General features: G+C 38.3%; 1 long non-coding RNA gene across 1 annotated transcript; it reads left to right on the top strand.

Moving 5' to 3' along the window:
* Nucleotides 1-7,074: 7,074 nt before the first annotated feature.
* LOC108704387 lies at nt 7,075-7,779 on the top strand. Its single transcript, XR_005964271.1, has 3 exons — nt 7,075-7,197; nt 7,362-7,526; nt 7,613-7,779. It is a non-coding gene; the product is annotated as an uncharacterized LOC108704387 (long non-coding RNA).
* The last annotated feature ends 5,526 nt before the right edge of the window (nt 7,780-13,305 follow it).

Here is a 13,305-nt window from a genome sequence, read left to right as displayed (position 1 = left end):
GATAGATAGATAGATAGATAGATAGATAGATAGACAGACAGACAGATAGAGAGACAGACAGACAGATAGAGAGACAGACAGACAGACAGACAGACAGATAGACATAGACTGAGATATAGACAGATAGATAGATAGATAGATAGATAGATAGATAGATAGATAGACAGAGAGAGAGATATAGACAGATAGATAGAGAGATAGTCAAACAGATGATAGATAGATAGATAGACAGACAGACAGATAGAGAGGTAGACAGACAGACGATAGATAGAAAGATAGACAGATAGATAGACAGACAGAGAGACAGATAAACAGACAGATAGACAGACAGATGATAGATAGATCGACAGTAGATAGATAGATAGACAGACAGAGAGACAGATAAACAGACAGATAAACAGACAGATAAACAGACAGATAGACAGACAGAGAGAGATATAGACAGATAGATAGAGAGATAGTCAAACAGATGATAGATATATAGACAGACAGACAGATAGAGAGGTAGACGATATATAGACAGACAGACAGATAGAGAGGTAGACAGACAGACGATAGATAGATAGATAGACAGATAGATAGATAGATAGACAGACAGAGAGACAGATAAACAGACAGATAAACAGACAGATAAACAGACAGATAGACAGACAGATGATAGATAGATAGATCGACAGTAGATAGATAGATAGATAGATAGACAGATAGACGACAGATAGATAGACAGAAAGATAGACAGACAGACAGATGATAGATAGATAGATAGATAGATAGATAGATAGATAGATAGATAGACAGATAGACAAATATATAGATAGATGATAGATAAATAGATAAACATACAGATAGAGAGCTAGACAGACAGACAGATAGATATAGACAGACAGACAGACAGACAGATAGATAGATAGATAGATAGATAGATAGATAGATAGATAGATAGACAGACAGAGATATAGACAGATAGAGAGACAGACAGATAGAGAGCTAGACAGACAGGCAGATAGACAGACAGATAGATAGGTGGATAGATAGATAGACAGATGACAGATAGAAATAGATAGATAGATAGATAGATAGATAGATAGATAGATAGATAGATAGATAGATAGAGATATAGACAGATAGATAGAGAGATAGTCAAACAGATGATAGACAGATAGACAGACAGATAGAAAGGTAGACAGACAGACGATAGATAGATAGACAGACAGACGACAGATAGATAGACAGACAGAGAGACAGATAGATAGAGAGATAGACAGACAGATAGATGATAGATAGATACATAGATAGATAGATAGATAGATAGATAGATAGATAGATAGATAGATAGATAGACAGATGATAGATAGACAGATGACAGATAGAAATACATAGATAGATAAATATATAGATAGATATATAGATAGATAGATAGATAGATAGATAGATAGATAGATAGACAGATAGATGATAGATCAATAGAAAGACATGCAGATAGAGAGACAGACAGACACACAGAGAGCTAGACAGACAGACAGATAGATATAGACAGATAAATAGATAGATAGAGAGATAGATAGATAGATAGATAGATAGATAGATAGATAGATAGATAGACAGATAGATAGACAGACAGAGAGAGATATAGACAGATAGATAGAGAGATAGTCAAACAGATGATCGATAGATAGACAGACAGACAGATAGAGAGGTAGACAGACAGACGATAGATAGATAGATAGATAGATAGATAGACTACAGATAGATAGATAGATAGACAGACAGAGAGACAGATAGACAGACAGATAGACAGATAGAGAGACAGATAGATAGAGAGATAGACAGACAGACAGATGATAGATAGATAGATAGATAGATAGACATAGACAGACAGAGAGATAGACAGATGATAGATAGACAGAGAGAGAGACAGACATACAGATAGACAGACAGACAGACAGACAGATAGATAGATAGATAGATAGATAGATAGACAGACAGGCAACAGATAGATAGAGACATTGACAGACAGATGATAGATAGATAGATGACAGATAGATAGACAGACAGATGATAGATAGATAGATAGATAGATAGATAGATAGATAGATAGATAGATAGACAGACAGACAGATAGAGAGACAGACAGACAGATAGAGAGACAGACAGACAGACAGACAGACAGATAGACATAGACTGAGATATAGACAGATAGATAGATAGATAGATAGATAGACAGAGAGAGAGATATAGACAGATAGATAGAGAGATAGTCAAACAGATGATAGATAGATAGATAGACAGACAGACAGATAGAGAGGTAGACAGACAGACGATAGATAGAAAGATAGACAGATAGATAGACAGACAGAGAGACAGATAAACAGACAGATAGACAGACAGATGATAGATAGATCGACAGTAGATAGATAGATAGATAGATAGACAGATAGACGACAGATAGATAGACAGACAGACAGATGATAGATAGATAGATAGATAGACAGATAGACAAATAGATAGATAGATGATAGATAAATAGATAAACATACAGATAGAGAGCTAGACAGACAGACAGATAGATATAGACAGATAAATAGATAGAGAGATAGATAGATAGATAGATAGATAGATAGATAGATAGACAGATAGATAGACAGACAGAGAGAGATATAGACAGATAGATAGAGAGATAGTCAAACAGATGATAGATATATAGACAGACAGACAGATAGAGAGGTAGACGATATATAGACAGACAGACAGATAGAGAGGTAGACAGACAGACGATAGATAGATAGATAGATAGATAGATAGACAGACAGAGAGACAGATAAACAGACAGATAAACAGACAGATAGACAGACAGATGATAGATAGATAGATCGACAGTAGATAGATAGATAGATAGACAGATAGACGACAGATAGATAGACAGAAAGATAGACAGATAGATAGATGATAGATAAATAGATAAACATACAGATAGAGAGCTAGACAGACTGACAGATAGATATAGACAGACAGACAGACAGACAGATAGATAGATAGATAGATAGATAGATAGATAGATAGATAGACAGACAGAGATATAGACAGATAGAGAGACAGACAGATAGAGAGCTAGACAGACAGGCAGATAGACAGACAGATAGATAGGTGGATAGATAGATAGATAGACAGATGACAGATAGAAATAGATAGATAGATAGATAGATAGAGATATAGACAGATAGATAGAGAGATAGTCAAACAGATGATAGACAGATAGACAGACAGATAGAGAGGTAGACAGACAGACGATAGATAGATAGACAGACAGACGACAGATAGATAGACAGACAGAGAGACAGATAGATAGAGAGATAGACAGACAGATAGATGATAGATAGATACATAGATAGATAGATAGATAGATAGATAGACAGATGATAGATAGACAGATGACAGATAGAAATACATAGATAGATAAATATATAGATAGATATATAGATAGATAGATAGATAGATAGATAGATAGATAGATAGATAGATAGATAGATAGACAGACAGATAGACAGACAGATAGTGAGATAGACAGACAGACAGACAGATAGTGAGATAGACAGACAGACAGACAGATAGTGAGATAGACAGACAGACAGACAGATAGTGAGATAGACAGACAGACAGACAGATAGTGAGATAGACAGACAGACAGACAGATAGTGAGATAGACAGATAGATTGATTACAGGAGCAGGCTGCAGAGGCAAAAAGTGTAAGCTTGGCAGTGGGAATCGGATCATCAGCAGTGCTAGGAACAGAACCCAGTCATCCCTGGTGGTAAGCGCAGATAAGCAATATACAGAGGTAGACAGCAAAAAAAATCAAACTTACAGTTAGTTTTACTGCAGGCTTGCCTACTTCCCACTTCTCTGCCTGTGCACTTCTGCCCTCCTCCATGCAGGCTGCCTGCCAGAGCCAAGGAGCTATTTGTTAATATATGGCCCGTCCACACCCCACGCATCCAATAGGCTTTTGCTTCATTTGGAGCTCTGTAATGATTGGACAGAGCATCTGTCAATCATGAAAAACAGTACGACTGCGTGAGAAAAAAAAAAGGCTCCACTCCGTTCCGGTACTGTTAATCTTTGCATCCCAACCACAGGGATGGAAACTAGCCCTTTTAAAAAAGTAACGGCATGCCATCCCGTCGCATCCCACCCCAATTCAAGCACTGATTAACTATCAAGACAAAAATATGAAGTCATGGTCTGTCATTTCAGGTACTGCAAAATCAACACATTTACTTAGTTTTGGGGTGGCAAAGGTAGAAAAATTAAGTTCACCCCAAAAAAACATATACTTTTGGAAATTACACAATCCAAATTGGGTATGCATGTCTTTCTACTCCAAAGTACCAAGTCGCAAGCCTTTCCTAAATTTGGCGATAAAAGCCATTTTTACATTTCTGAAAATCGCCTAAAAATATTGCAATTGGCCGCATTTATCTCACCAAATTTCTTACATACAATTGTAAAATACCATAAATATTGATGCCAAGGGTCTACTGAACATTTTTATGCCCAATATGCATTGATATACTAAGGCAGCTGGCATGTGCGAATCCCAAATGAAAATAGTGCGTATGAGTTTTCTCCACTGCCGATTCACCTTCTGTGAACATAGACCCTTGACTTCATATTTTGTGCCTCAAGACCCTCCTAACAGTAAAAAAAACCCAAAACCATATATTTTTGGAAAGTACACATTCTGACTAATCCAACAATGATAAAGACCACTTTCTACACCAAACTACCAAACTGCAAAACTTTTCTAAACATAGAGGTTTTTTACAACATTTCTGAAAATCTCCTAAAAATGTTGCAGTTTTCCGCATTTATCGCACACGTTTTACGTACAAAGAAAAATCACCCTAAATATGGACATCAGAGGTCTACACCAAACAGCAAAACTATACTAAAGATACACAAGGAACGATAATGCAGGTCTAAAACTGCAATAAAACCACAAAAATAGCGTAAATCAATGAATTAACAAAATAATTGATCCGACAGCGTAATTAGTGGAGAAAATCGATTATCCAATAGTTACACTGTCAAAATAACAAGTTTTTAGGAAAAACAAACAAAAGATAATGGTACAATGAATAAGTAAAAAAAACAAAAAAAAAAACACTTGTTTTGTGAGTTTTTGTGTATACATGTTTGTGCACTTCTAAAAGTTGTCTGAGTATGCAAATACATGTAAATAAGTGTAAATAAGTGTACAAAAGGGACCAAGTGTGCTAAAATAAAAAAATACCAATCTTTACTAAAATGTGTGTAAGTGTATAAATGTACTTAAAGTGCATTGTGTAAAAAAAACGTGCACTTATCCTTTTTGTAGCAGGAGGATCGCTGGAGGAGTCCAAGGCAGCGTGTCTGCAGAGTTACTGCGCAACAGGAAGTGAGTGGGCGGGTGTGCAACGGAGAGGAGGTAAGGAAGTAGCAGAAGCGCCATACATGGCGCATCTGCTACTTTGAAGTCGGATGTGCGACAATCGCGTCGCAGATCCGAATTGACAGCCCCCAGACTCGTTGCCCAGGGGGCTGTCATTCTTCCTGACTCTCTGCAACGGCCGACAAAAGCCGCCAATGCAGAGAGAAGGGCTCAGCTGCAGGAGAACGTACGGGGTACATTCTTGGCTGCCTGAGCCCTGAACCGCCAGCACGTACAACCTTTCCTTGACAAAGGTTTCTGTGTGTGACCGAAACGTTGGACAATAAACCTTTTTTTTTCTTTTATGTATTTTGTCTTTTACTGTTTAAATTCTGCAAGTGCCATCACTTTATACATTGTATTCAGGGTATGCTATCTTTTCTAATTATTTTTTCTTTTATTTGTATGTGTAACCAGCATTATGCCTTCCTCATGATGGAGTTTGTTGGAGATCAGCTGGTGCGATTTTGGTGTCTAAGGATAACCAGAAAACTGTAAGTGGGGAGATTACGGGGAGAGGCACTGGCACGGGAAATAAAGGATTCTAAAACTATTGAATAACTTTACAGTTAGAACCAGAATATCTTCATTGTACCCATAATATTCCCTAATTTCCCTCACCCAGCATCTCCATCTATTTATAACACCTGTATAAATGCCTTATTGTCTGTTACAGGTATATCGCACCACAAAACATCCTGCTGGACCAAGATGACACGACCAACACCATTCAGAAAGGGGCACTGGAATACACAGCCCCAGAGGTGAGCAATTCAGTTTTTGTTTATTTTCATCCCAGACATCAGTGGAGTGTTAGTATTCTCTAGGCAAATTTTATAAATTATAGTTCACACAGCTACAGTGCAGGGAAGGGAAAACATATAGCCACCATTTACTTGAATAAAAAGAATTTTACTTTTGAAACTAAATCTGTTTTTATTATAATTCTGTTATTTTTAAGAAGACAAAAGAAAAATCCATGGAGAGACCCAGAAGTGATGAGACGCAGAGGAAGCAAATCAACAACAGGGAAGATGGAGAAACAGGTAAGAAAAGATGGTGGAAAGGAATTGCTGTGAGATTTTCATATGAGACATACCCCCATGGTTGTCAAATGTCCCTTAATCGTTTACTGTTATTTGTATATGGCTATAAAACAAGCTAAAATATTGATGCCTCACACTATGGTGCATATTTATCAAATAGTGAAGTCAGACATCTCCACAGTCCACTAGAGTGAAATTCCGACACTCTTCTTTCATTTCTTTGGCATTTTGAAAGGCATATTTATCAAAGGGTGAACTTTTACCCATTGATAAATACTCTTTTAAAAATCCCAGAAAAATTAAAGGAGAGTGACGGCATTTCACTCTATCAGACTGTGCCGATCTCTGACTTCACTATTTGATAAATATGCCCATATATATTTTATATTTGAACTTGTTTGATTTCTAAGAAAAGTCTGGTATTGGTAGTCTACATGACCCTGGACACACACACGTCACACCAAACCCAATTAGCCTCATGCAGCACAAATATAATATAATTGGCCAGAAATTTGCTATTTATACTGCAGATACAGTTGTTAAGATGTAGGACCTAATAATAGATATCTTTTTCTCCAATAGCTGGAAGCAAGGGAGAAGAAGTTGATGCTACAGGATGTAATCCACTGAGTATTGACAACTTCACCTTCTATTCTAAGCTTGGTCAAGGAAGTTTTGGCAAGGTGAGTAATGCCCCAATTTGTGGCATAAGTAGGATATGTGTTGGTATTACATTTGTATTCAATTACAAAGTACCGAGTTCAGAAAGTGCTGTCGTTTTTCAACCAATTATTTACTGTATATAGATATGTATTAATATGAACTCTCTTCACACTGCCCTTTTCAGGTTATGTTGGCTACACTAGGTGAGAGGAAGAAATATGTGGCTATGAAGATCATAAAGAAAAAACCTGGGTGCCGTTTCAGCAGCATCGTGACTGAGGCCAGTGTGCTTAAGCTCGCCAGTGCAAGCCCATTCCTGTGCCATGGTTACGCTGCATTTCAAACACAGGTTAATATTTTGATCAATATTGGTGTTTAAATTGTTTTATTTTTGCGCCAATTCTTATTTTCCTTTTTAATCATCATTGTAATCAGCGGCATGCGTTCATCACTATGGAGTTCATCCGTGGGGGCAGCATTGAAGATCATCTGGCAAGATATGGACGTCTGGAGATGAGCAGAGTACTGTAAGTATTGGATGGGATTGTGCTTTAGTTGAAATGAACTGGCACAGAAAATGCATTATAATTCTATTGAGTAATTGTGCAATAAATATATGGGCAATTATATGAATTATGTAAACTATTTTCTGTTTAGGTTCCATTCAGCGGAGATTGTTTGTGGTCTGGAATTCCTCCACCGCAGCGGCATTGTCCATCGGTCAGTATAGCTCTGGTCTCTCTAATGTTTAAATTGTTATTATTTCTAACACCTGTATAAATACTTAATTCACTCTTTATTACAGAGATCTGAAGCCCGAAAACATCATGCTGGATCAAGAGGGTCACATAAAAATATGTGACTTTGGTCTGGCAGTTAAGAACATGTTCGGTGACAGGACCATCATTGGCCAAGCAGGGACACTTGGATACATGGCACCAGAGGTAAGAAATACAATTCCATATTTTTACACCATTTACACCACCACTGGAGAATTCATTTGTTAAGTGAATTAATTCTGGTATTTTCTTTTTGTTTCCCAGGTCCTGCAGAAGAGGCGCTACAATGTGGCAGTTGACTGGTGGTCATTGGGCATAATCATATGTGAAATGGCCACTGGTATTTGCCCATTTTATGATGGTAGCAACAATGAGAAAGTCATTCAGTCTACCATCAATGATGAGCCGAACATCCCTCCTTCCCTGAATGAAGATTTGAAGGATCTTCTAGGAAAGGTTGGTATGAGCAGTGAGGTAGAGGATTGGTAATATTTTATCACAAATACCTGACAAAAAGATTAAACCTTTTGTTTTCTATTTTGTTCTCAAATTCTTGCATTATTAAATAAATATATTTTAACCTTAGCTCCTGGAAAAGGATCCTCAGAAGCGTCTAGGTGTTTATGGGAGCGTGAGACACCACCCATTCTACTCATCGATCAACTGGGTGGAGCTGGAGAGGAAGAGAATACCACCCCCTTTCCAGCCAAAAGCAGTAAGTATGTTTTGCCAAACACTAAAAAGGAATTAATGCTCATTGGTACACACAATATTTCTCTTCTGCCTATTTGATTTTTTACATTATTTATTGCCTTACCAGAATATTGTACTGTACAAAATCAACAGTGCTATTTATTTATGACCACTTGGATGTAATATCAGTATTTAATGCTGTACTATTTTAATATCATAAATATGCATTCCTCATCATCCGGACTAAAATATTTTTTTATTTTTCAGCCATCAAAGAAGCGCTTCATGCCATATGGAAAGAAGCTGTCATTCTTGGAGTCACCTCAGATAAACATCAGTGCAGAGGAAGAAAACAACATTCCTGGCTTTTCTTTTTCCAGTTCCGCTTGGCTGAAATAAGTAGGAAATTACTAACTTTCTACTAACTTGTTCCCTCCCATCAGCTGCCACTGAACAATTTCAAAATGGGAACAGGTAAGATATAGATAGGTATAAAAAATGTATTGATATGTATAGATAGGTAAAGATAAGTATTGATATACAATTGTAATCACTAGGTATAATAGTATATATAATAGTATAGGATAGGATAGTATAATAATATATGCAGCGCATGGTGTGTGAATGTGTGAGAGAATGTGAGATATGAAAGGCCAAGGGCGTAACAATAAGGCAACAGGGGCTAATATTGCAACCTGCTTTGCCTTCATGCATGTGTCTGTGCAAAGTTTACCATTTTTATAATACACAGCTGATCCAGATCAGGAAGGATTTTTTCCCCCCACTCTCTGGGGCAAATTGGCAACAGCTTCAGATGGGGTTTTTTTTCCTTCCTCTGGATCAGTTAGAGCATTAAATAGAATGATATGAGCAAAGGGTGATCTTCATAGACATGTGCCTTTTCAGCCTCCTGTTTTAAGCTTTACTGTGGTTAGTATAATATTATAAAACTGTTATAATGTATAAGTGATAATATTTCAATGTTACATGGAGTGAGATGTCATCTCACTTATAGGGGAGCCAATGGCAAATTATTCACATTGGATTTCCCCTGAGGCATGTTACGCCCGGAGTGAATGGTCAGTAACAGGGTTGAAGCCTTGACGTGGCGTTACTGCTCACATGTATGAACATGTGCTAATTCAACCAGTGACTGTGAGACTATGAGTATGCTATCTTTGCAGTGCCAAGTGTATTTTTGGCCAAAGATATTTTATTATACTTAAGGTTTGTGTTAAGGTGTTGCTGACATGTCATACACTGTCACAGGATTCATAGGGGTATATTTATCAAAGAGTGAAGTTAATAGTGAAGTTCCGCCACTAGAGTGAAATTCCGCCACTCTCCATTCATTTCTATGGGATTTTTATAGGCGTATTTATCAGAGGGTGAACTTTCACTTTCACCCATTGATAAACACGCCTTTCAAAATCCCATATAAATGAATGGAGAGCTGCGGAATTTCACTCTAGTGGCGGAACTTCACTCTTTGATAAATGTACCCCGTCACTAAGCCTGAACCTGTGAGCATTACACCCGTGTGCCTGCTTTTTACATGTGTGCAGTGCTAATACAACCTTGCAGTGCTAATACAAGGAAATTATTAAAATGTTCTAATCTGTGTTTTCAGGGCAAGAATCGACTGTACTTGATGTTTCAGGCACTTTCAGTGTACTTCAATAGGAGTCAGTATATCAGTACTACAGTATATGCCAGCAGTATTCTCTGAAAGGCCTGGAGTGGATCATTATAACTTCATGAAGTGTGGCTGGTTGATGTCTCTGCTTTTGGGCCCAAATATAAAACTTCACAGAGTATTCTCAACTTGCTGAGTCCTACTCAATCTAGAGTTGCAGTGTATCGCAACTCTGAGAAAGCACTATGTGGCATTGCTAGTACAGGAATATACTGTACAATACTGACATTTGTCTCCCTAGTGTGCCAGGACCTGAGAGGGTAAGCAGAACATGGCACACACAGGGAGCATAGGACAGGCAGAGTATGACACACACACAGGGAGCATAGGACAGGTAGAGTATGACACACATAAGGGAGAACCATCTCATTGGTTATTTGGGCAGATCTATGTTTTTCTGTGCTGTGAAGTGATGTCGTTATGCTCTCACAATGGTAACACCCTTATAAGCCGGTAAGTTCTTAAAGTATTTCATAGGTTCCCAAGTTTATAAAAAACATTGTTCAGGGTTCTGACTCCCTGGTGTGAAGGCTGCTCACCCTGGTGGTCTAGTGGGCCGGCAGGGACGGCAGCCATGCCGGTCTTCTCCTTCCAATGCGGGGGTTTCCTAGTACGCGCTCGGCTCGCCTCTGCTAGTTTTATAGGCACAGACTCGCTGGCTTGTTATAACAGTGCCTGTTATAGGTTTCCTCATTGTTAGTTCCTGGTGCCTCTGTGCTGTTTAAAGCTTCTGTATTCTGTGATCTAATTACATGTTTTGACCCCTGCCTGTTCTAAGACTATCCTGACTTCTGGAATCCTGACCCTGCCTGGTAACCGACTCTTCTGTATCCGTATCCCCTCTGATTAATCTCCTGGTTTGACCCTTGCCTGTCTGACTCCGCTTTTATTTTGCCTGCCTCGACCTATCCTGATTGACTACGCCTTTTGTCTACGCCTTGTACTGCGACCTTCTGCCCAGAGACTTTGCTTTACCGTCGTGCCCCTTTGCTCATCCAGTACCGTTCGCTTGGCACCTCTCTTAATAAGACCTGGTGGCATCCGATTAGCTGAGGGCTCCTCCTGAGGTGAAAGGCGGTTGTTAGGCGGAAGCAAGAGCCGAGAACAGGGTGCTTAGTATTGGTTCTGGAATTAGGGTGCCGACCATGACAACTGGAGCTTGTGTTCCACAACACTATGATGTAGACAGTGGCATTCTATTGCATTTGAATCACTTGACAGATAAGACTTAGTATTTCACTTTGGCGGGGTTAAAATGTGCATATGCAGCTGTTAATTTGCCTAAACTTCAGATCCCTAAATGTAAAATACATTACTCACACAAGTTGCTGGATGTCCACATTATATAAACAGCACTTGGGCAGTTTAAATGGCACAAAAAACAGTGTTGTACATCTTATTCCATTTAATAGGCTGTGGCCAAGGCTGGCATTTTGTAGATTGTGCCAATGCCAGAGGGGCTAATATAAGATGCCACAAACTAACTATTTATTAGGCCTGTGGGGAGCTATTTGGGAATCTGTGTATTTGACATGCAATGGCCCATTTACAATCTCAGTCTGGATCTGGCCATGGCAGAGAGATCATAAAAAGCATTGGAGAACACAATCTGGCCAAAGATCTTCTTTTTCTCTAAATCACAAGGACAACCTTTCTCTAAATATTCAGTTCAGCAAGTTCAGAAGCATGTAAAATACATATTAAGGGTGTTGAAAGACACTACTGCACAACTTGTAAAGAGCATAATTTAATACATGTTTACAATGCACTTCTGAAAATTAGCAGTATAACACACATGACTGTCTGTGACTACTGTTACTGGAACTGTGATAACCCTGAAATCAATATTCCAAACATAAATGACACGAGAATCAGTAGGTTATATAGCCTTACTGTGCTTTTATTATTTAACTTAATAGCCAAATTCCTAATGTAGGAAACACAATTATTGGAATGTTACTATATAATCTGTCAAACGACACAAACATTTAAGTATAAAAAACTGTTGGAACAGAGGCCCCACAGAAAGACTGGTGAAATAAATATTATAAACGATCAAAAACGTTTGATCGTTTGTAAAGTGTCTTGAAGCACCTAGAATAAATTTGGGAGCACCCCGTTTACAGCAAGCACAGGTATTGGCAATTTTTTCATTTGGATTTACTACTGGCGAGTGGCTAGGCCAGTGCCATACATACCTGTATCCCCTTCATTGACTTTGCATGAAATAAATATTATACATCAGGGATATCAAATGTGGTTCCCTAGGTGTTGCTGAACTATACAGCACAACCGCAATAGGGCCAAAATCTTCTATTATATAGATGATTGCCTTGATTCACATTACTCTGAGCTGGGGATCTGACTCATGTACAGTATCTGACTCACTGTGCAGTTTCAAAAAAAGCCAGAAGTGCATTTAGTTCATAGTTGTCCAAAATCTCCAGCAAGAGATGGACCTTCATTTCCACATTTGTGCACTTGAATTTGAACTTGTTAATGAAGAGATCAGTGATCATACCTGTAAAAACCAAACAAAAAAACTATACTGAATTGCCAGCTACTTTCAGGAGATATTTAGTTATTTCAGCACTTCACATTGACCTGCCCATGTAGGTAAATTCTGCAAAGTTTGCCTGGTTCCAACAGAACCTCTATATCATTAGTGTCATAACTGATTATTTGACTAAATACAGGGCCTTAACATTTTTACTTTCTGTTTGAGTACTGCAAATATTATGAGGAGAGTGTATACCTGGGGTATTCAAACTTTTTGCAACGAGGGCCAGATTTCGTTAGGTGAAAATATGTGGGGGCCGACCATTCAGCCTGACTTTCTGAGGTAGCTAGCTTGTGATCAGGATCATTCACTCCTGGAGATGGACGTGTACACGGCATTTAGGAAGTGGAGAAGTGGAGTTTGTTTGGACTTATTCTCTGCACCTCATTTAAACAAGGAA

This window comes from Xenopus laevis, chromosome 1S, assembly GCF_017654675.1.
Source record: "Xenopus laevis strain J_2021 chromosome 1S, Xenopus_laevis_v10.1, whole genome shotgun sequence".
In the NCBI taxonomy this organism is placed as follows: domain Eukaryota; kingdom Metazoa; phylum Chordata; class Amphibia; order Anura; family Pipidae; genus Xenopus; species Xenopus laevis.
This window is presented reverse-complemented; position numbering and strand designations above follow the sequence as displayed.